This window comes from Homalodisca vitripennis, unplaced genomic scaffold (assembly GCF_021130785.1).
Source record: "Homalodisca vitripennis isolate AUS2020 unplaced genomic scaffold, UT_GWSS_2.1 ScUCBcl_7994;HRSCAF=15915, whole genome shotgun sequence".
In the NCBI taxonomy this organism is placed as follows: domain Eukaryota; kingdom Metazoa; phylum Arthropoda; class Insecta; order Hemiptera; family Cicadellidae; genus Homalodisca; species Homalodisca vitripennis.
Window position 1 is genome coordinate 1 of NW_025784105.1, and position 25,778 is coordinate 25,778.

The 25,778-nt window shown below is 35.4% G+C and overlaps 1 pseudogene; it reads right to left on the reverse strand.

The window, feature by feature from the left end:
* Positions 1 to 2,191: 2,191 nt before the first annotated feature.
* LOC124374338 lies at positions 2,192 to 24,520 on the reverse strand (annotated as a pseudogene).
* Between the last annotated feature and the right edge of the window lie 1,258 nt (positions 24,521 to 25,778).

Sequence of the window (25,778 nt, forward strand, 5' to 3'; positions counted from 1 at the left end):
AGTTTAGCTCCAGAGTTCAACCTTCCTGCGTTAAACCCTTTTACTGCCCGGCCCATTTTTTTGTTATTGTACCATGCATTCAAAATTGCCGAAGGAGGAAGAATCACTGTTGTGCAATTCATTTACAAAAAACTGCTGTATCTTTTTTATTTTTCATTAGATTTGCATGAATTTCTTATTTTATTGTACTCGTATTTAAATGGCTGTTTTTTTTTTTAAATAATAAAAAGGACATTATTAATTTGAAAACACCAAAACTACAATTATTATCTATTTTTTTTAACAAATGATATAAATAAAGAAAATAAATAAAAAAATAAAAATTGTGATTTTTGGCAATTCTGATAATTTATTTTTAAAAATATACTTAAATTATGCAGCATGTGATAATCATTATAAAACTAGAGTCATATTGCTTAGCAGAACCATATTACCAAATTTTGAAAGGTGCATACCTTGGCAAACATATATCTGCTCACTATGAGGATATTTTCCCAGAAACTTGGTGAGGGCCTCCTCTAGGCCTACCAGTGGAAGTTTGAAGGTAAACTTATCTGGTAGCCACATCCCCCTCAACTATTCTAAATAACTCCTCATTATGCTTGATGGTGAGAGAATAACAGTTCAGGATTCGTTCATCAGTGTCATCCACATCACTTTGATTGTCCATCAATAGCCCTAACCAATAAATATCAGAGTTCGTTTCTCGGCATCTGAATCTTGACAAATTCTAGAAGGAAATCGTCACTTAGGTTCCGTCTTTGCACTTTACTTATTGTTCCCTCACTCACCAGGAGAGTTAGAATGTAACTCTTTTACTAGCTCATTTTATCCTTGATCAACCAAATAAGTAAACACTTCAAAAAAACTTTTCGATAACATTGATAAATCAACAAGACAATGAACGAAGATTTCAGTAACATAATCCGATCATCTGGTTTTGGACAGCTGTCTAGGTTAGTTCGTGGCTACAATTCTAGTCAAAGACGACAAAAAATAGAAATCCAAAGTTCTTCAAATGGCCTTCTTTCATTAATCCTTTGCTCCTAAACAACCAAAATACCGAATAATTTATGGCATATTTGAGCATCAACAGTAGCCAGTAACGATAAAAAAAAAATAAAAACAGACGTCCGACATATCGGACGTTGGGCGTTTTCCGGACAAAAAAATGCCGACCGTCCGAATATGTCGGGACGGTCGGCAGTTAAAGGGTTAATGCATCTGGAAACTGACACGTTTGTTTGAAGAGATCTAAAAAAACTTGGTGGCGAAAAAGCTGAAAATGAACTCCTTACATCGTTTTGACATCAAAGACATCTGCACTACAAAATATAGTATAATATATATGAATTATTCTCATTGTCTCTGGGTGTAGAATTGAGTGTACTACGATGTTTTAAACACGATCTCTAAGCACAGTGGAGCAAACAAGTTTTCTACACATAATGGTGGGAAGGATGCTGCACTAAGAGGAAGGTGAAATGGAAGTTAAAATAAACATTCAGAACACAGATGCAGACTGAAAAGCACGGTCACATTATATCCTCAAAATTACTTTAATGTATTTGTTTAATACCTTCACTACGGCTCTATACTAAGTGAAACCAACAACTCGCACTGTAAGAGTATTCTGTAAGATGTCTGCAGCAATCAACGTGTTAACAAACTGTTTCACATTTATCAAACAGAACAACTGTAGATTTAATTTGAGTTGTAACATAACAACCTACCACTATAAACTAAGATATCCATTTGCTACATAAGATTATATGAAAAACTTATCATTTCAAGACAAACACTTCTTGTGAAAAACTTTTAGGGTTAATTAAGCTGGCAGTTTTTACAAGGGACTTCAGCCAACCAAAGGGTTAAGAACTGAGAACTTATACTCTCATTCTTTATATTTACCTTTGTGAAACAGGAATTTCTTTGGAGTAACACATAAACCCATGATTCTGTATGTATGGCATCCCAGGTTGGCAAAGAGTCATAAGAAAGCTAATAACACTAAATAAGAGCTACCTCGCAGAAGAAAATCAATTTTATTTATAAACCTTCCATGGATTACATGAGGTAATCACAGAGCGAAAATTTTCAACTTTCAGGATACTTTTATAATGGATAGTGAATTCATGGGAATACAGATTGATACAATTTTCAAAACTATTATGGGATGACACCTTTTTGTATACTTGTATACATATATACACATTGATTTCATGGGAATGCAAAAAAGTAACGTATCTGTTTATATAAAATGCACTGACCACCACAGAGTGGACTCTGGACTTGAAGTAGTCTAGTCTTGTGCACAAACCTGTGTAGAGGAGGAGGTACAGAGTCCACAGTCCTGAGCTGGCCCCTCGTGGACACAACATTGTAGCTCTCCTGGCAATCACACTTGACATGGATTCCACTTGTTCTCATGTCTGTTCTCCACCATCACCACGAGTCCAGCCCAACCCTTGGTCAGGTAGTAGGCTGTCATACCCTCTCGGCCCTGTAATTGATAGAAGTGATAGAAAAAACATCAGCTCAACTCTAGCAAAAGTCACACTTGATGAACAACGTTGTAACGAGGGTCCACTATTGAAAGGTTTTGAGAATATCAGGCAGAACAGTGCATACTGCAATAATCTTATCATTTCTTGTCTGATTGTCCAAATGCCAATCAGTACCTCACAGCAACTTGGGTTAATCAGTGTACTTTTGTTGTCTGCTGGATCAGATCAATGTCATAGAGTCATTAAAAATGAGCATTTTCGAGTTGATTTTCTACGATTTTAAAGTTGGTTTGTCTCTAGAGGAGTGTGTCGAAACGTTAAAAAATTGCCTTTTAGTTCTAAAGCACCATCCAATGCTTCTGTTTTTTGGGTGGGTATTTAGAATTCAGAAGGGGCTATAATTCACTTCAAGATGACGAACATTCAGGATGGCTGCGTTCTGCTGCCACTAAACCACTAAACAACATTGATCAAGTACACGTTATGATCCAAGAGGATAGACACTGCATTTACTTACTGAAACTTCCTTAGGTTTGCAGCAGTGCAAATAATCTTGAATGACTTTTTAAAAAGTCAGAAAAATTGTTCAGTGGGTATCTCAAAATATGACATATGAGCAAAAAGCTAAGCATGTAGAATCAGTCAGCAGACCTCCAACTACTTAATATAGATTATCATCACATTATTTCCAAACCTTTCACTGGTGAATGAGTTGTACGTACCATTTTATGATGTTCCAAGTCAAGGAGAGAGTTGTGTATAATGTTTGAAGACAAGCCATCCCCCATAATGCTCAAGAATCAACAATTGGTAAAGAAAGTAATGTACATGGTTTTCTTCAGGAATACAGGACTGGTGAAGACTATTAAGGTGGAGGGACAATGGACTATCACAACAAATTGGAAACTGAACAATGCTTGCCAAAAGTTTTTCTGGACTTAAAACATTAATTTTACATCACAACAATGCCTTTTCCACACTGCTGCAAAAACTTAGAGAGTGTTTGGTTGAAAAATGGCATCACAACTATGGAGCACCACCTTATTTCACCGTTAAGTTTGAAGAAACAATGTACTTGTACTTTACTTTGGAAGCTGAAATTGATGGTGACATTCATAAGTATTTTGGCTCAATTCTGAAAAACTGAGTGGCTGGTTGCTTTCAACGAGTGGAAAATTTGACTTCAAAAGTGTATTGAAGGGAATTACTTTGATTTCACCTAATGTTTGGTACATCTAGAACAATTCATTTCTTTATAATCTCTTAAAACTTTCAGAGTAACCCCTGTACTGTAATACTGGATTATTTTATTTTTGAAAATTTGATTACCTCATGTCTTTGGCCTTTCGCCAAAGTAAGGCTGATGATTGCGTCGGCAAGCACGAAGGGAGGGGGTGACACCTGCTCCACCAGTAGTCTCTTGGAGCTGTGAATCGCCAGCACATACTGGGGGTAGTTGGCAGGATCTTCTATCCCTGTCAGACACCAGAGAAAAACATTAAATCCACATAATAAAATATCCAATATGTTTTTCTACCTCGAACTTTCCTTTTTTTGACACTTCTTTTGATAGTCTACTTCGGCCAGCAGCAGAAACAGAAACTAAAGTGACTACGGATAACCGTAGGGAAGGAAAGGAATTATACAATGGTTGCTGGTGAACTGTTAATTCAGACCCCCACATGTGGGAGAAATGGACAAATAACATGACCACAGGTCACTTCATCTTGCTACTTTGGCAAACCCTAGTTGTGGTTCCTCCCAGCAACCAAGATATTTAGGACCAGATTTCCCAAGAACTCTGCCTTTTGGGACAAATAAACATACTTTCTCCCAAGATGATCAGACAAGAGATTGTGTGCACCTACAGTGATGACGTCTATTGTACAGCATATAAAGTTGTTTGCAGACCTCTCTACACCACAACAAATAAGAGATCATCAGCAAAAGTAAAATGATTTACTCGCTAGCTATGAATTACAAAACTATCATCTAGCCGTTTTTCCTGAACTATAATCCTCCTTTCAATTTCCAGGTCAAGGTGGAACAGGATTTTCTAAGGACTGGAAGGGCTTGATTTATATATTAAAACTTTGTGTATCAAAAGATATTGTTTTAGGCAAACCTTTGTTGCATAAAGTGGGAGCAATCTTTAAATTATCGCTTTTCATCAGACCAAAAATGAGCACAACCACAATGAAACCAAAGCAAATCCTGGAAATCCGAAAAAGAAAAATCATGTAAAGGCGAGTCTGTTCCTAACATGTCATCTGATACAATTCAGTCATCAGGCTTACTTTAAAGTAGTCAGCAATAATCAAGAAGAGGAAACACTGTTACTGAAAAAACAAATCAAGAGACTTAAGTTGAGAATTCCTGTACATAATAGTGTATTAAATAATGGGTAAACATGGCTGACAAAACAAAATATTTCTACGATGAGACAAAAATACCAATGTCAGACAATTAATAAAAAGATCAAATAGGGAGGAATAGAAGAGAAGTCTACGAGGCCTTTGTCTGGAGATTCTATCTAGGATGATTATGCAAAGAACAGAAGTGGCGGTCAGACAGAATAGGAGGAAGAGAGCAATCTGCTCTTGCAGTTACTGAAGAAAGTAAAGAAGAGATGCTCGTGACTATGAAACAGATGGAGATAATACAGAACATCATCACTCATTAAGAATTGGTGAAAACTTATTGGATGGGGAGACTCTCCCAGATAAGACTATTACAAAACGGTATTCCTGTCTTAGGGATAAAGATAACTTCTTCTACAAGAAGATAGTTTAAAATTAGGCAGAAATCTAGAAAGGTTTATTACTCAGTACAAGATGAGATTGACTATAGATACTACTGATTATTGAAATCCCTACGAGAAGATGGACCCTAATATAGGAAGGAATAATTTATTCCTCCACACATGTTAACTTTACTTAGAAGAAGATACATAACAAAATAAAAAAACCAAGGTCATATTTTGTTTGAGAGGGTAAAGATTCTTCTCACCTTAATTCTCAATAGTCTTCATATATCTACAGTGTACAAGGAACATTCACATATTTATAAACATAAACATTTGCATCCTAGAATTTTATAAATTTTAAGAAATAAATTTGAAACCATAGTATAATTAGATGAATTAGACCATAATTACTTAACATTTAGGGGATTAAAAGTGAAAAAAGTAACAGTAAAAGTAAAAAAAAACAAAACAAAAAAACAATGTAACCAACAGTGATACCTGTATGCCAGTGGTTAAAAGCCAGACAAACGAGGATATAAAGGTCTCTCTCCAACATCTTGTGACAGCCGACAAAGCCACGGACCTGTCGTTTGCTGTGCTCTACCAGTCTGCCCACCTCTGGGCTGGCAGGGGACCTGGTCCTGAACACAACTACACACAAGTCCAGCTGGGACCTTTGGCTCTTCTCCGAATTTCTGCAACACACAACCAACTAAACTCTCACTGTTACTGTCACAAAACACCAGACCAATAGCTGTGGTCCAACAATTTTTCCATCCCAGGGGTTGGATGATAAACCAGTGGTGTTGGGTATTTCTCGTAATGATGAAAAATTATCTCACTCTAAGTCAACAATTTGTCAAATACAATTTAGTACATATAATTCATTTTAACATAAATATGGTGTGTATGAGATTATAGGACATTGTTCCATCACTGGTCAATAGCATAATATTGCACTTTAAATTCCAAGATTTCAATATAATTGAGAAGGAATAGGTTACCTCTGGCCCTCCTGGAAGAGGGTGAATTCTGCTTCCGTAGGTTCTAGCACCGTGAGTAGCACACAGGACAAGTGGCTGAGAGAAGAGAGAGGGGGCAGTGTGCCTCGCAGCCGTACCTCATTCCATCCTGACCACCGCACTTTGCAGATGTCTATGCAATCAAAGTACCTGCAGAACAAAACACCGTGAGAAGCACACAAGATAAGTGGCTGAGGGAGGAGAGAGGGGGCAGTGTGCCTCGCAGCCGTACCTCATTCCATCCTGACCACCGCACTTTGCAAATGTCTATGCAATCAAAGTACCTGCAGAACACAACACCGTGAGTAGCACACATGACATGTGGCTGAGGGAGGGAGAGAGGGGGGCAGTGTGCCTCGCAGCCGTACCTCATTCCATCCTGACCAACCGCACTTTGCAAATGTCTATGCAATCAAAGTACCTGCAGAACACAGGCTGGTGGTTGGGGAAAGGGAGAGAAGGCAGACCGTTCCCTTCTGTGTTACAAGCTGTATTTGGAAAGTAAGTACCATTTTTGAACAAATACTTGTACACCAATCTTTTTCAACCCAATTTTTTCATATGAAAACACCTTAAACTTTTTTCTACATAGCGTCCATCAATGTTCAAAAACCTGTCTTAAGGGATGACCAACCCCCTGAAGGTTTCTATACATTCTTTATAGAAACTTCACACCAATGATGATAGCCGTGACTCCACAGTATTTTTCACATCACTGTCTGATCCAAAGCACCTGTTTCCTAGTTCGCACCCATGTGCAGGAAATAGTGGTTGTCAAATGGTGCCAAGTCCAGGGTTGAACAAACTGCCCCCAACAAAACTATCAAATTACCATTTGAGTCCCAACACCAGTATGAGACTGAGTGTTGTCAGAGCCACACAATTCCTTTATTGAGCATTGCAATCCGTTTGTTTTGAATTGTGTGCCATAGTTTTTATATCACCTAAAAGCATGGTCATTGTGAAACATCTCTCATGGATTTTTTCACTATCTTTCCTTACCTGACTGTCATGAAAATTAGAATTTTTTCACTATTTCTCAGCCATACAAACCCAAACTTTAAATAAAACATGTTTTTGTTTTTAAGAGAGCTATTGATACATGTAATGTACGTCATACCTTGCTATTAGAAAGTTTTAAGTTTTACAAATTTAAAATATCTTAAATATAAAACTATTTTTAATAATTGGAAATGCTGAAAAGTTCCAACTGTACCATATTTTAAGAAAGAGTACGTCTTTGGTAACTTGGGATTAAAATTTGGATTTGAAACAATTTTTAACGACAGCAAAAAAAAATTGTGAAACTGTTACAACTTTGACATTTTAGACCGCTCTGTATGCAAGAAGTGAAAAAGTTTTTTTCAAAATGATCAGTGAATTGAGAGACTTTTAAGATTAGGTACAGCTCAACTCACCTTTACATTTTAAAATATTTCAAAAATTGACCTTATTCCTCCAAAGTGCCATTTTTCAGTATTTTTAGGTATTAGAAATTACTTTCCTGGATGTTTTGGGGTCAAAATATGGGGGTTTTCATTAAAACGAAGGAGGTAGCCGCTATACACCGTGGACGGGTGGTTTACCTCAACAACCACAAGTTTGAAATAGTTTTCATGCCAGTGTGACAGAGATTAATATTAAAACTAAATTTTATATTTTAATACATTTTTTAAAACAACCATTTTAAACTTGTGATTTTAATATATTAAAGTGACAATTAAGTTAAGAAATCAAGATGATCAACATATTTAATAACTATAAATAACATAATATGAATAAACCTTTAACACTTTTTAAACTTTTATTTTTGTTACGCTGTACATTTCGAAATCAGTGATTTCATCTTCAGGTACAAAATAAGGTTAAGTTAATTATAAAAATAAATAATTAAAAACTAATTTGTCATGTGTTTTTTACTACCTTGGTGGCTAAATTTGCTGTATTTAATTTTATGTGAGATCAATGTATATTGTTTAAAAGTCAATCGAATAATAAATTTTTTTGTTAGAAAATCTTTGTCATTTAATAATATATTATGATTAATTTTGGCACTTTTGTAAATTTCAAAATGTTCTAAAGTAGATCATAAGCGACCTTTTTTTTGCCTGTGTGTAAAATTTCAAGATTGTTTTCAATGTTAGTGTATGTATGGCCGGTGTTATTTAAATGTTCTGCATATTTTGAATTTGATGATGTTTTCTATGCCTTTATGTGTTCATTAAATCTAATTTTGAAGGATCGGCCGGTTTGTGCAATATAGTGGGATTGACAATCGTTGCAATTTAATTTGTATACTCCACTATTGTTGAATTTTGATTTTTGGTTTGTTGAATTGCTTTTGTTTTTAATTAAAAGTCCAAGGTTGTTCGATGTTTTGAATGCCAATATTATTGAAGAACTACAAAAAGAAAGAAAATAAGAAGAAAGAGATATCAAATACATTCAATCAGACTACCTTGGTAAACACTGTCACAAAATTAACAAATCATTTTATAAACAAGGATATCAATTGGCATTTTTCCTTAAGAATAAGCATAGGAAATTTTAAAATAAGCATTATGCCTTATTGTACAAGTCTTTATTAGGCCTCTTAGTAAAACAACGAGAACAACCTGAAAAATCTCCAAATTATTGACTCGAGTCTGTTCAAAAACAAGGTAAAAACTCAAGATGCTTTAAAGTGATTTTAAAAAATATCACAAATTAACTTTAAATTTGTATATTTGATAGACTTTAAACTCATCATACCTTATTTCATAGACCTTATCACAGAGCCATAACTTAAGGAATGATGTGTAGAGAGAAATCCTGCTGTACAGAAACCTAAGACAATTATACTGGCAGTGTATGTTGTTTATCCACTTTGGTACAACCTAATAAATACCCTATAATTACATCTTGCAGTCATTTAAAATTGAAACTCATATTTGTCATTCACCTAATAGTAATCAATGATTTCTGAATATCTGCCCACTTTTTTATCACGTTCATTTTACAAATAGTTCATTGATCCCTTACACACTGCCAACTTCCAAAGGAGAATCAGATATTTCTTTCTACTACACCTCATATAGCTTATCATACTGAAGTAAAGTAGACCAAACTCTTATAGCAACTGTATTTGACAATCTTACTGTAAACAACTCCAATAAAAAATAAGAGAAAACACACACAGTTCTTTAATGAGAACATCATGGAACATACTTGAGAACATCCTCGAAGGAGATCCAGAAAAACTCCGTCCGATGCCCCGTGAGGCATGAGCAGCTCCCGCAGGCTGAGGTGTCCAGATGTTGGAGTCGTCAGACCAGTCACCTCGCCACGAGTAGTGACCCCAGGGGTTCCTGAGTCGCACCAGCCTGATACCGTTCAGGTCCCTTACGTCCAGCACCGAGTAAGCATGCCTGCACAACAATCCATAATATTGAAGTGCTTTGTTCCATCTGATCTAGGAATACTGCGGAAGTCCCAAAAAGCCAATTCTTGAGTTTTCCAAGTTTTAGTGCTATCGAAAGAATGTACTGAATGGATGAAACACATGGGTTGTAGTAATGAATACTCGATTTGCAAAGTTTACTGATTTGTTTAATTGTGGCAAATAAACATAAAAGCACAACTTCTAGATGTTAAAAATAAAATAATTTATTGTCACGTTGCTGCCTAATAGAGTGATAATGAACTAGATGATATCATGGGTGTGGGCCTAATGGTTCCAATGTTCTATGGGAATTTTGCATACAAACTTAATAATGATTTAAAACTTTAAAATTGACTTCTCTTCATGTTGATGTTGACTCATAAACGCGGGCATCAGCATCTTGGCTCGACATTGCAGCTGCAGTCGGAAAAAGTGAAGATTAGTAAACTAGAAGTCTAAAAAGTGAAGTTGAAATAAGAGACTCAAAGTTGAAATCAGAAACTCGGTTGAACTCGCGGACAAGGCACGCGAGTTGTTTCTCGGCTGCAAGATGGTCATCTACAAATTTCACTAGAGAAAAAATTAATACACGTGCCTATTATGTTATTTATCCGCCAAGAATTTAGTTCCAAGAACATTGGGTGTAACTTATATTAACCAGTAACGAGAAACAGGTTTGTGAAAATATCTATTATATAAAATACAACTAAAAAACAGTACAAGAAACTTTAGGAAAACATTGAAAAAACTAATTAATTGGTTACTTAGTGCAATATATAAAGAGCTTTTAGTTTTATATGACCTGCACAGTACATTTATGAACTTAGTAACCAAATCAACAAGTATCATGCTGTTTTTTACCTTTGGATACTATTCCAACACCTACAAGGGTTCTTCGTTCAAATTTTGTTATTGACGATGGATGGTTTAAAAGCATTTTGGACATTTGCCGTCGTTATATGTTACAAAAAAGTATAACACAACGTTTCAAGGATTGAAATCTACCGTCTTCTTCTAGTGAAAAAACCTCTACGGAATTAAAAAAAATTAAAAAATGTGGCTGTCCAGAGTGTTTTCACATGACGCAGCAATGGGCAAGACTAGCGCAAAAAATGGTGTCAGATCCTACATTCAATACACAACCAGCCCTGGCAAGATTGTGCATCGTCCCTATCGTACTTTGTATACAATGGAGTGTTGAAATGTGCACTACAATTGAAAATCCCACCATTTGTGTTGATTTGTGACAAGGTTTTTTTGGTGAAAAATCAGACAATCAAGACATTGAAAAGACACTATTTTCTTCGAAATTCACACTCCAGAAATAGGTCCTTTCATCTAAAGCTATACCTTTTAAATAAATCAGTCAAATAAAAATGTAATTGTATGACAAAATATACACCAATTTATCGCCTTAGTTCATGGACGACAGGTTACTAAATTGTTTGTACCTCTTAAACAAATAACAAAATATATAATAAATAAAAGCCTTAATTTCATGCTCTGGAAGATAGGTGCTATGTAGAAAATTACTTTATCTAGTACCCAAAATGAAAAATTCACCTGAGTTACCATACAAAAAAGTGTTCGATTTATCAAATAGTAGTTTTTAAATGTATAGCCCAATTTAAAAATAATACACAAATTCATTGCAAATATTTGTTGAAAATTTCATTCATAGCTAGTAGGAATTATTTTACCATCAAATTTGGTTATATTGTCTTTCTTGATCAAATCAGGTTTACTCCCATAAAACAGAACAGTTGCAGCAGGAAAAGCTTTTGGATTGGTTACAAAAGCAATTACAAGTTTACAGTGGGCTATTTCTACAATTGCAAGGTTCAATTAGTAAACTGTGTGTAGCAAGTAGAATCAAATAGATGTATTTTGTTTGTTCTTGTTTATCCACATTTTGCAAGATCTCGACATCAAGACCTGCATGGGTATAATACCAGAAATGCCCAAAACTTTAGCCTTCCTGCTCATCATCGGACACTTTTTGAAAAAAAAAAACCATCATATGCAGGGGCAAAATTCTACAACATCCTGCCTCAAGTCATCAAGAGTGAGAACCCCAGAACGCTAAAGCTTCATCTCACCAGGTGGCTTCTTGAAAACCCTTTCTACAGTGTGAATGAGTTTTTGAACTGGCAACACTTTCATCACTAATCATGGATTCAAAACCGAAATTGATTTGTGAAGCAAGAAAATTGTTGTAATTAATTGTATTAATTTGTAACGCCATTTCAAGTCTTTGTGATTTTGAAATAAAGCTCTCTCTCTCTCTCTCTCTCTCTCTCTCTCTCTCTCTCTCTCTCTCTCTCTCTCTCTCTCTCTCTCTCTCTCTCTCTCTCTCTCTCTCTCTCTCTCTCTCTCTCTCTCTCTCTCTCTCCTCTCTCTCTCTCTCTCTCTCTCTCTCTCTCTCTCTCTCTCTCTCTCTCTCTCTCGGCAACAAATTTTATTGTGAGAATCTCTAGTTATTTGATATATTTAATTTAAGTTGTCATGTAGAAATATAATTAGTTTTTACCAGTGATATTTTCGGACACCATAAACTTTTTTTGGTCTGTAGCGGGTTCAATTGTAATTATAACTTAATTTTAGAAGTTGTAATTGTAATCAGAAAACACGTACCTGGGCCGCAGCCCCCTCCGTTGGTACTCCTCCTCGTCCACCTTCATGTTGCCCCCGCCACAGGATGCCCCCATCAGGAACCTGGCCAGTCTAGAGCTGAGCAAACTGTGCCCAGATCAGGTCCTTGTCCAGTTCATCCTCTGACGGTTAGAGAGCTTGGCTGTAGTGGCACACTCTCACACGGAGCTCCTGTACCACACCTTCATGTCAAACCACATCTTTTTCTCAAAGTGAATCTTTCTACACCAATGGCATCTTCAAGTATTTTTTATATTTTTGCAATTAAAAGGTTATTTCTGTCTTGTAAACGCTTAAATCTATTTACTTTTCTTGGATCCACTCACACATCTCATATGGAGTGTAAGTGAATGGGTCAAAATCTCTCTGTAATATGAACAGAATTTTATTCCTCCTAAAAAGCCATAAGAATTATGTTAAATGTTAAGATGCACATTGTTGAAATCACTTCACTGAAATGGGAATAATGGCGGTTTACAGTCTCTACATAATTTAAAACCGTTTTTTATGTGAAAAATATTATTGGCACATCACTTAAAAAATGTTGACAAACACAAGAAAGAAAAAGAATTTACAAATAATTAAACAAAATAAACAATATTTTTTCCAACTTATACAGGAATACAGTTTTTTAACCACCTCTCAATGTAAATAAAAAATTTATAAATGTGACAAAGATCAAATAAATACATTTTTTAAAGTATTTCTTGTTGATGTGCCTTGTACAAACAATTTTAATGAATACTGGTCAAAAACAAACTCATAATTATGTACTTTCTTTTTTCTTTGTAGTTAAAGTAAAAATTGACACCATTCATGAATACAGTTGTATATTTGATGAATAAAGAATTGTTTTGAATTAAATTGAGTACTAAGCTAAATATCAAGTTGTCCAATAAGCTGTTTAATAGGCTAAATATGAAAAAAACCGTCCAAACTGTTGTTACAACATGAACTGTAGAGCTTAGATCCAACGTCCAGTCTAGAGTTGAGCAACTGTAGCCATATCAGGTCCTTTCCTTCCAGTTAAATTGTGTGATCTGACTGATCATACGTAGCCTGACCGTTCTGGTGAAGCGCTTTATTTGTTTAAATATATCAATATTTCATCTTTAAGACTAATTTTCTTAGTGTCTATTATAGGCATGTACATGTTTGACTCTAGTACGAATACGAGTTTGTACCGATCATTCATGTGAATTGTCTCTTCGTGTAATCTCCAAATTTGTGAAAGTCAAATAAGTCATGAGCATCCCAAAAATTAAAGATAAGTTGATTAGTGTATATTATTAGGCTCATTAAATTTCACAAAGAAGTGTTCATGATAAATTTATTATATGATGACTAGTAATGGGAATTAATAATCATGGGGATGTGTCTTATAAAATAGTGTGGTTTAGTAAACAAATTTGTTTAACCTCTAAAATTCCTGATGTTTATTCCCTTGATTGTACGATTCTCTGTTCCCAAGAATTAAAACTGGTTTAAAAAAATACACGTACAAAAATGTGTAGACCTGGGAGAGCTGGTGGAAAATCATACACATGCACCAGGGAAGCAGACAAAAACAACTTGAGAGATAATATTCTGAGGTGATATAAACCTTGGTGATTTGGTAGGGCATTAATTCATCAGTTGAATTCAAGACCAAGCAGACAACCTCAAAATGGTATTTTTGATCAAAGTTACAGTAACCATGTTTTGGAATAGACATGGAATTTTGTGAATTTTTTAGTTCAGTTTATGCAGCTAGGGGCAACAACAAAATTCAATTGCTTACTTCGCTGCCCTAGCGAAACTTCAACATGCAACACAGAATAAGCAACGTAGCCTTCAGACAAATCAGGCAGCAATTGCATGTGCCGCGCTATCATTGTACTTGTTTTGACAGGTTGGTCAGTATTTGATTAAAGTATGCCACTAAGTTCATTTGCTATGTTGTGTGTTTTTTCTTATTTCTATGATGTGTTCATTTTAATTTATCTTATTATGCTTCTAGTTCATCAAAAAACTTCCAAATGATGAACAACCTTATGCAGTCCAATCGATACATATCCAAAACAAAAGTATTTTAAATGAGCTGAACGGGGGAGGTTTGTAAGTACTCTAGTTTTGATACATATGATTGATTTAATTTTGCCTTTTATAATTAATCCATCAGATGTTTTTTGTTTATGTTTTAAAAAATGTGGTTCTGAAAATACAATTCAATGTTATGGCAGATTACAGTTTATTTCTTATTTTTATAAGTTTAGTAATTTAACAGTGGCGACGAGGTAAAAAGAAGGAGAAATGACTAAAGAAGAAGAAGAGTTACAAAAACTAAAAAAAGCTCGATCTATTATTAAGGGCCAATTTTCAAAGGGCAAAAGACTTGCTGAAGGTAACCCTACATTAACCGAACTAAATATAAAAATCAAGGCTGTGACTGAATACTGGGAACGTTACAAGCAGGTTCAGAATGGCATTGATTGTTTGACAGATGAAAACTATTTAGAACATGAAATAGAATACAGATGTAATGTGGAGGATGAGTATTTAAACCTTACAACAAAATTACAAGAAATGGTACACAATCTCAAAGACACAAACATTACATCTACTTCATCTCCAAGTGAAGCTGTTTGTACGGTTTCAAACTACACTTCAGGGAATATAAATTTCAATCCCTACCACCCTGATGAAACCATTTCTAATTTTGTGAGAAGATTAGAAGTATTTTTACAACTAAAGAATCAAAGAGCTGATGATAAAACTAAAGTTTACACATTGCTACATGCTCTCACTCCCCAACTGCACCAACAACTGTACGATATTTGTGCTCCCAACGACCCGTTAGATAAAGATTACGACGAGTTGGTACAGCTTCTTAAGGATTTTATCGACCCGCAACCAAGCAAGTGGGCCTTGCAGCATAAATTCATTTCACGGACTCAACAAGAACATGAATCAGTTAGTGAATTCTCGGTGGCTCTCAAGAAGATGACAATTAACTGTAACTTCAATTGTGGTTGCGGTAAATCAGTTGCAGACTTATTTCTCAAGTTACAGTTTATTCGTGGATTGAAAGACATAGATATTCGGGACTAAATTACTCCAAGACCGCGAGAAACACACCTATCAGGACATTGTGAACATAGCTTCGGCTATAGAGCTTGCCAAAGCAGAAAGTATGACTGTTAGCCGAACACGTACTGAACACATTGAATTAAATCAGGTTCAGCAAAGACATTCAAATAAAGAAAACATATCTAAGAGAGTCTCACCTCGGCCAAAACCTCTACTTAGTCCACGTTCAACAAATTCAGCCATTGAAAAGCTCAAAGGAAAATGCTATCGTTGTGGTTCACCCTCCCATCGTGCTAATAGCTGCAGATTCATAGATGCAACTTGTCGAAAATGTGGAAAAGTTGGACACATAGCTAGTGTTTGTTTGCAAAGTAAATCTCAATTACAAATGAAACCTGGACAACATCAAACTGAAAACAAAAGTGACTTGAATAGTGAGAATGAATATGAGATTAATGTAATTAGTGACAGAAATAATGACAAATTTATGGTTAACATCAACATCGAAGGCAGGACATTACCCATGGAATTAGACACTGGTGCAGCTCTTAGTACAATGTCTTACAACGAGTTTAAAAAGCTTGCCATCCCACAGAAAATATTTTCTACTAACATTGAACTTCGAACTTATACAGGAGAAACCATAAAACCGAAAGGAGTAACATTTGTTAAATGCACGTACAAGACTCAGAAGTTTGTTGGAAAACTTTACCTAATTGATCAAAACGTTGACGCCATATTCGGAAGGGACTGGTTGAGAGAAGTTAAATTAGATTGGGGTGAGATTAAAAGTCTTACAACGAGTCAGACTTCAAATCTAGGAAGCTTGTTAAGTGAATTTAGTGACTTATTTGATGGAAAAATTGGTGTTATACCTGAATATCTGGGACATTTTAGACTTACTGATGGCGCGACGCCAATATTTGTAAAACCAAGACAAGTACCGTTTTCCCTAAGAAGTAAAGTAGAAAATGAACTTACGAGACTAGAAGAATGTGGAATCATAACAAAAGTAGATCATTCAGACTGGGGAAACACCCATCGTACCTGTTGTCAAGCCGAACGGTCAAACACGGATTTGTGCTGACTATAAAGTGACTTTAAACAAGGTGATCAAAGACGAAAACCATCCATTACCCAGGATTGAAGAAATCTTCTCTCAAATGAACGGAGGAAAATTATTTTGTACCTTGGATATTTCTAATGCTTACCTCCACATGAAAATGGACGAAGAAAGTGCACACATGCAGACACTCAGCACCCATAAAGGTATGTACAAAGTAAATCGTTTGATGTTTGGGGTGAAGGTAGCACCATCTCTCTGGCAACAATTCATGGACAAAACCTTGCAGGGACTTTCTGGTGTACAATGTTTTTTTGACGATATTATCGTTCAGGGTAAAACAGCTGAAGAATTATTGGCTAGATTACGTAAAGTTCTAGAACGATTAAGAAACAATAACTTAAAGATGAACCGAGATAAATGCAAGTTTTTTCAAACGAGTATCCAATATCTTGGGCATGTCATTGATGCTCAAGGACTTCACAAAACCAAAGACAAAGTCTTGTCTATCATGAACAGCAAAAGACCGGAAAAACATAAGTGAACTTAGAACATTTCTCGGTCTGGCAAACTATTACAACAAGTTCATCAAAGATTTAGCAACAATCCTCCACCCACTCAATAATTTACTGAAGAAAGGCAACCGTTATATGTGGACTTCAAAATGTGAAGAAAGCTTTCAGAAGGTTAAGTCGGAAATAACCAGTAACAATGTACTTGTCCACTACAATCCAGAACTCCCATTAGTACTTGCAACCGATGCGTCTCCAGTGGGCCTTGGAGCCTGTCTTTCACATCGATACAGCGATGGAAGTGAGAGGCCAATTAGTTTTGCCTCACGCACTTTGACCAAATGTGAACAAAAATACAGTCAAATTGATAAGGAAGCAACAGGTATTTACTGGGGACTCAAGAAATTTTTTCCCTTACTGCTACGGGCGAAAGTTCATTTTAGTGACTGACCATAAACCGTTAGTGTCAATATTCAGTCCCACCAAAACCCTTCCAACAATATCTGCTACAAGACTGTTCAATTATGCACACTTTTTATCAGGTTTTGACTACTCAATTGAATATAGAAGAACCTCTGACCATGCCAACGTTGACTTTTTGTCTCGTTTTCCTACTGAACATAGCACTACAAACTTTGTGGACGATTGCAGCCTTTTTCAACTTAATCAACTTGATTCATTGCAGATTGACAGTATGCTTATATCCAGAACAACTGCTCAAGATAAATATTTACAACCAGTACTACATGCCCTTGAAACAGGAGAGACGGTCGAACCTTTTGGTTTCCACGACAACGAACTAACACTACAAAATGGTTGCATATTCAAGGGCTACAGGATAATGATTCCAGAAGCTTTACAACACTCAGTGTTAAATGAACTACATGTTGGACATCTAGGCATGGAGAAGATGAAAATCCTTGCTAGAAGTTTTTGCACGTGGAAAAGTATTGACAGAGATATTGAGCAAATGGTACGTACATGTAAACAATGTCGACTAAAACAAAATCAACCTGCAAAAGAACCGAATCATCCATGGCTGACCCCTCAAGGACCATGGGAGAGATTACACATAGATTTTGCTGGCCCGATACAAGGTCAGTGGTATTTCATTGTTGTGGACGCCTTTACCAAGTGGGTTGAAGTAATCCCTACTAAAAACACGTCAGCAGAATGGTGTATGAAGGAGCTAAGAAAAATGTTTTCTACATTCGGCCTTCCTTTGGTCTTAGTTTCAGACAATGGAAGCCAATTTACATCTACAATATTTCGCCAGTTCTTATCTGCTAATGGTGTTGTACACAAAACTACAGCTCCCTACCATCCTTCGTCTAATGGACAAGCTGAGCGTTATGTCCAAACAGTAAAAAAATCACTGAGGGCAATGGAAGATGAGGGGGGAAAGATTGAGCTAAAATTATACAGGCTTTTGATGCAACTTCGACAATCTCCAAACACAACTGGCTCAAACTCATACAACTTAATGTTTGGAAGAAGTGTTCGAACTCATTTGAGCCTATTACTACCAGATAGCAAAAATGCACAAGAAGTTACACGAATCGTACGCAGACAATTTCAGGTGGGTGACAGAGTACAGGCTCGAGATTACACCAACTCAAGATACAAGTGGAGTTTTGGAACAATTATGGAAAAAAGAAAGTTCGCTACTGTACAAAGTTAAAATGGACGATGGAAGTGTTTGGAGGAGGCATGTTGACCAGCTATTGAAATGTGAAGTTTAGGGGGGGAGAATTGATACATATGATTGATTTAATTTTGCCTTTTATAATTAATCCATCAGATGTTTTTTGTTTATGTTTTAAAAAATGTGGTTCTGAAAATACAATTCAATGTTATGGCAGATTACAGTTTATTTCTTATTTTTATAAGTTTAGTAATTTAACAAGTTTACATATTTCTCATAGCTCAGAGGCTACAATCACGGATAATAAAAGGAATTCAATTTTATTGGTGGGATTTAAGAATAAACTACAATACGTTTACATCTGAATCATCAGAATATAATGGAATCATCCACAAGCACTAAATGTAATATGCACCATTTAGCTTTCTATGTAACTTATTCTGGTTTATTTGACTTGCTAGACATATAGCTCACCTGTGAGAGTAGCCAACCCCTCTATGGCACGCCCGGAGACCAACGCTTCGTAGCACCCATGGATTTTAGCCACAGCTTTCTCTATTAAAGGCACCCATAACTGTTTTCTCTTCGCCTGTAACCCAACAACTCAAAATATTGTGTAGGTAAAAAAGTAGTACCTAGGAATATAAGGCAAATTGAATCAAAGTTACATAATACAGCAACAGAATATGTTTTTATTTGTCAAAGAACTAATTAATGGCAACCACTATCCAAATTGTCACTTATTTTAATATATATCTAAACCAGGTTTTTATATTTCCTTTGCAGTTGAATTTCAATGCGGATTTTTACACAAATGCAAGGTCAGTTCAAAAAATATTGCGACTTTTTAATTTCTGCAGATTAAGTTTATTAGTTTTTTTTAAATTTTTTTGTGGCCTTATGTTGGTACACATGTCTCTGATGTATGCCAACAAGTTCGGACAATTTGAATGGATCAAAGAATCTACATTTTGTGTTAAAAAGAAATTAAGTGCGTGGACACATTCCGAATATTGACTGTGGCTTATGGAGAAGCTACCTTCAACCTAAGCAATGTTTAACGGTGGTACGAAACATTCTCAGAGGGCGAGAAGATGTGGACGACGAACAGCATTCCGGATGCCCGAGTACGTCAAGAACAGATGAAAACATTGATGGAGTGAAGAAAATAGTATTGGCCAATCGTCAAATCACCGTTAGAGAAGTTGCAGAGGACATGAACATATCGATTGGCTCGTGCCATTTGATTTTTAAGAATGATTTGGGCATGAGACGTGTTGCCACGAAATTCGTACAAAAATTGCTCAATTTTGACCAAAAACAGCAGTGCAATACCATTGCTAATGAGCTGTTGGACTCTGTCCGCGATGAACCAAATTTGCTCCAGAGGGTCATAAACAGTGACGAATCATAAGTTTATGGTTATGATGTAGAAAGCTCAATCATCACAATGGAAGCTGCTGCATGAGCCAAGACCGATAAAAAGCAAGCCAAGTTCGGTCAAATGTGAAAGTTTTGTTTACAATGTTTTTCGATTACAGGGGTGTGGAAAATCATGAGTTTTTGCCACAGGATAGACCTGTCAGTAAAGAATATTATCTGCACGTTATGCATAATTTTCACAAAGCAATCTGCCATAAACGACCGGATTTGTGGAAGAGTAAAACTTGGCTTTTACACCATGATAACATCCTCCTCACACATCGTTACTTGTGTGTGATTATTTGGACAAAACAAACACACTAATGATGCCACAACCACCGTATACCCCCAGATCTGGATTCCCTTGTGACTTTTTCTTGTTACCTACCGAAACTGAAGAGGCTCATGAGATAGGACGACGCTAAACTACGATTGACAAGATAAAGACAACATCGAAAGGAGGAGCTGGACAAGATCACAAAAAATTGCTTTGAGGAAAGAAGCGTTGGCACAAGATCACTATAATACTAATTGGGATTACTTTTGAATGGGACAATATTAACCCTTTGCGATCGGTCGTCGACTATAGGTCGACCGCGGCAGTTTCGCTGAACGCTCGCATGTCGACAATAGGTCGACCGGATAATGTCACTGCTTGTTTGGCCATTTCTAAACCTATTGCTGTTCGGTATTTGAGTTATTCAGTACTTTGGACTTCTATTTTGGTTACGTGAATGCTACGTCGATCTTTATTCACGAATATAGGAGGCATTGGAAGTGAAAATAGAAGACCAATACAACTGACGTCTGCACTTGCGTCGTTTTTACAAATATGGCTGGTCCAAGTACAAGTTTTATTGACGATGACGAAAATATTAGATGATTGTGATAGTATTTTCAGTGAAATTAGTATCAAAAAATGAAAAACAGATTATTGAAGAAGACCTTGATAGTGATTGTGAGTTGAATCATAGTGAAAAATTCTTCTGGAAACATTGTGGTAAATGACGGTAACCTAGACGACGAAAGTGATTGTGTTTGGATTGGAAACTTTAGGTAATGATGGGGAAGAATTTGATCAATTCGTGGATAATGTGATAGAAGTAGGACAAGGAGATGCAAATAACAGAGGTAGGCCTAGGCAACAAACTAGTAGACTAAGAGGAAGAGCTAGACATGTTACCCAAAGTAGGCCTAGGGCTGGACCAAGGCAAAAATTATAATGTATATAATGTATTATATATAATATAATGAATAACATGTATCTGATGAGATCCTAGTGCCTTTTCACCTGTATTCATGTAATTTTGGTTTATTACCTATGTATAAAAAATAAAAATTATGTTTTTTATATTTTTAATACTTCTTTTTTATATTTTTTAAATGTTGCTTAACCCTTTTAAGGCCAAGCAAATAAAAATAAATGTTATTAAAAAGCCAAGGATCAATGCATGAAGGCAATGTTTCAGAGCCAGCAGATATATAAGAAAACTGATGCTCTATGGCCAGCTTCAATTTGCTACTTTTACATGCATTTTACAAAACACATTGTAACTCAGGCAAAACATGCTCTAACTTAGTAATGTTTGGTATTATTTTTAAGCTGATATACTAAGCAATATTTCTAGTATAAAATTATACTTGACCATGTAATTATATGATGTGTATTATTTTGTTAAGTTTAGATTTTTTTTAAATTTTATATTTATTTATTAAGTTTTGGACTAAAATAAGTAGGACACAAAATTATGTTTAGGTATATTTATTACTAAATTTCGATTTTAATACTCTATTTTGTGTAATTGGTAAAAATTTTAAGGGATTTGGACAATAAATAAAGGATTTTATGTCACTTTAAAAATAATTCGTCCGAAAACATTTTACAGGTTTTGGCGACATAGTTGTGTACAGTTAATCACACATTTATACAACTGATAAAAAAACAAGAATACACACACCCATGCATATATAGAACATGTTAAAGCTGATATACTGAGCAATATTTATAGTATAATTATACTTGACCATATAAATTTATAATGTTAATTTTTTAAAATTTATAATTCTTTTATTTAATTTTTTTAAGTTTAGACTGAAATAAGTAAGATAAAAATCATGTTTAGGTAATTTTATTAATAAATTTTGATTTTATACAATTTTTTTGTATAATTAATAAATATTTGAAGGGATTTGCACAATAAATAAGGATTTTATGTCACTTTATAAATAATTTGTCCGAACACATTTTAAGGTTTAGTGACATACTTATGTATAGTTAATAAAATTTGTACAACTGATTGAAAAACAAGAAAACACACCCATCGCATATATAGAATATATTTTAATGATACTTACCGTAATAACTGGAAAAATCCATATATAGGCCTAGCCTAGTTTTCTTTTTGTAAAATTAAAGATTGTTTGTTGTTCATATTTACAAGACTTTGCAATTACAGAGTTACATATAAAAAGGACAATTTTTAGTTTCATGTATCACATATCACATTAAGAGTATCTATACAATACACCTAGCCTACCATATGTACACTTTAGCTTAAACCTTTCTCAACTACACACACTTATGACTTTGAAAGCACTCTGCATGCACACCTTGTTTGCAGCGTAAACACATTGTCCGTGTCCTCCTTCTCACCCTTGAGCCATCTGCATTTCTTTTTTTGCAACAAACTGCACAATGTTTCTCCTTCTTGTCAGGAATTTTATTGAGACCAAATCCCTCCAACAGGACTGTCACCTCCACCAATTAGATTTGCAGGCATATCTTTTGTGGAAAGCCAATCTTCAGACAGACTCTCAATTGCTGATATAGTAAAATTAAGTCTAGTCATTGGTTTACCGGTGCAATTATTTTTATACAATATATAGGCATTCAGTACCATACGGGAAATGATGTTGAAAGTGACTTTTTTCCAGTATTTACATGTACGCCGCTCGTCTAAGTATGAGTATAGCATTTGATCAGCTGTATCAATACCACCCATGTTTTGGTTGTACTGGTCTATAATCTTTGGTTTTTTCTTTATAATTACTTTTATTTCTCTTAATTTTACTCCTTTGGACATTGCTAGCCTCTGAGTTAGTGGATATGAGTACTACCTGCGATTTTTGAGTTGCCTTCTCTCTGTAGGCTAGTCCTAACAATTCAGCACTTCTCATATACTTTTTCTCCCCAACTTTGTATTTCCCCAAAAATTCAGTTGGTACTCCCAAGTCTATTTTTTTCTAATTGTTCCGGTGACAAATGTCTCTTTAGAATAAAGATAATCTGCAAGAGGGATGTTTGTAAAAGAAATTGTCCAGGTATAAATGATGTCCTTTATGTAAATAATTCCCCATTTCTAGTAGCCTAACAACTACAACATGAGCAAGACCTTTTTTATTAATTTCTGCCTTTTCAGATTCATTTTTGCCCCTTTATAACAGTGAAAACCCTAAAACAATAATGAGTCACTGCATCACATAGTACCCAGAGCTTAATACCCCACTTATGATGTTTTTTATTTGGCAAATATTGCAATAATTGGGTAAGGTTTTTTGTTCCGATTAAGAAGATTCGTCAATAGATTATGTCCTGGTTTGGGCTGTAATACTGTCTAAACACTCTATTTGTATGGTCTATTAGAGGTTGAAATCTCGCACAAGGATCGTATTCGGGTGTACCATGTTCAGCTAGGAGTGTTGTTGTTAACAGTGTGGAAGAATTTTAAGATTAACTCGAACCTATTTCTGCTAAACATTTTTCCGAACCAAGATGAACTGTTGGGAAGATGAACTAGACCAATAACTATCAATTGTTGGCTTTTTTGATAATGCCCATATTTAGGATTACAGCTAAAAAAGCTTTCATTTCTATGAAAGACACTTTTTTTCCAATTGTTTAAATAGGCTTGTGTATGATTTAATATGTATGCATCAGCATATCTGTTAGTTTCTTTCACAAAAGTCTCAATTAAGGTTTGTTTGAAAACAAAAAAGTTGTAAGTACTCAATAGGCTTAGACTCCGGTGGGGGGCAATGTTTTGGACCTGGGAGTCCATGGAAAGAAAATTGGTGAGCATGACCAGGGTCATTACCTTCCTCTACATCAACCCACACTCTTGTATGAGGTGGTGTACGATTCCTATTACTGGTAGGCCCTACCTCTTCTCCTACTCCTATTAGGTGGTGTGACTAGGCCTAGGCTATTGTTACAGTTTAACTCAAGGTTTGGTTTTTGAAGTGAGGGCTGTTGGTTTAAATCTTCATCTGAGGAATCAGATGACAAATCAAGGGGATCAGGTCTATCTGGCCTAAAGAACTGTCTTTTATTCCCTGAAGGTCCAGGACGACCATATTCAACAGGATCAAATGTAGGGTCCTCATCAGTATCATCTATGAAATCATCTGTATCAGTCTCGTCTGAACTTGAATCTGAGATGTCATTGTCAATAACGTTGTTACCTGCCACGATTAGACTGTTTAGTATAGTATTTTACACTGGCAGGTGACACACATCTTTGTTTCTTACTCATTTTACAAACAAAACATGCAAATAAATTAAACAAAACATGCAAATAAAGCAAACAAAACTACCAACAACATCTTTACGTCTTTTTTGACACTCAGAAATAATAGGTTAACACAAGCCAACTCACTACAGAAGTAGGGTTAAACATCCTATTACGTCTTCATTATGTAAACGATCTTCTTCACTCACGAACTTTAGAAAACTCATGCCATAATATAATCGGCACAATATATTCATTTACGTATATAGAATAACAAACTCAGAAGACTATTACTTGATTGTCGTTCTTACAGCAGACGTCAACAGACAGAACTGAAAATAGCGCGGCAATTCACAGCTGCATTAAACACAGCCAACAGAATATCGCCGATGTTCAACAGCTGACACAATAAAAAAAATGACAGTTTCCCGATTATTTGAATACAATGAATATAAACTATGACTCTTCCTTTTTCATTATACGGAAATTTGATTTCAAATAGTTGAAAATTAAAAACGTCCTACATAAAAATGTATGACACCGATAGATCGGTGCGTGGCCGTTTCGGAGTAGAAAAGCCGGCACCGATAGATCGGTGCGTGGCCGTTTTTCATAGTTAAATTCCAACACCGATAATTCGGTGCATGGCCGTTTTGAAACGTAAATCGGGACACCGATATATCGGTGCCTGGCCTTATAAGGGTTAAAGTTATAAAAAAAATATAAAATAATTTAAATATTCTTTTTAGGTTATTTACATTGATATATAAAGAGAAAAAAATAAATAGTTTGCAGAAAAAGGGATTTAAAAATTGCATTTGTGTATTGTCAAAGAACTGTACTCTAACAGAAATTAAATACGACCTGAGGACAGTCGAAGGAATTTTTATTGAGACCTCAAAGGGTTAAGATTGATGAATAAATAATTTTCGCAAAAAAAAACAAAAGCTGTGATATTTTTTGAACAGACCTCGTATTAATAGTATGAAATAAAATTATATAGGTTTGTATTTCAAATAAATTAAGATTAAGTACAACAGAGTAAGTAATGATTGGTAAAATTAATGCTATATACATACACAAAATAACTGTACCCTTTTTCCTGTGATCGGGGAAAATGGCATTTTCATACAGTACTACAGGTTGCAACCGACTCGGCTCTAGCACCCATCACTATGCTAGATCCAGGATGGAAACCTCCTGTATGATCA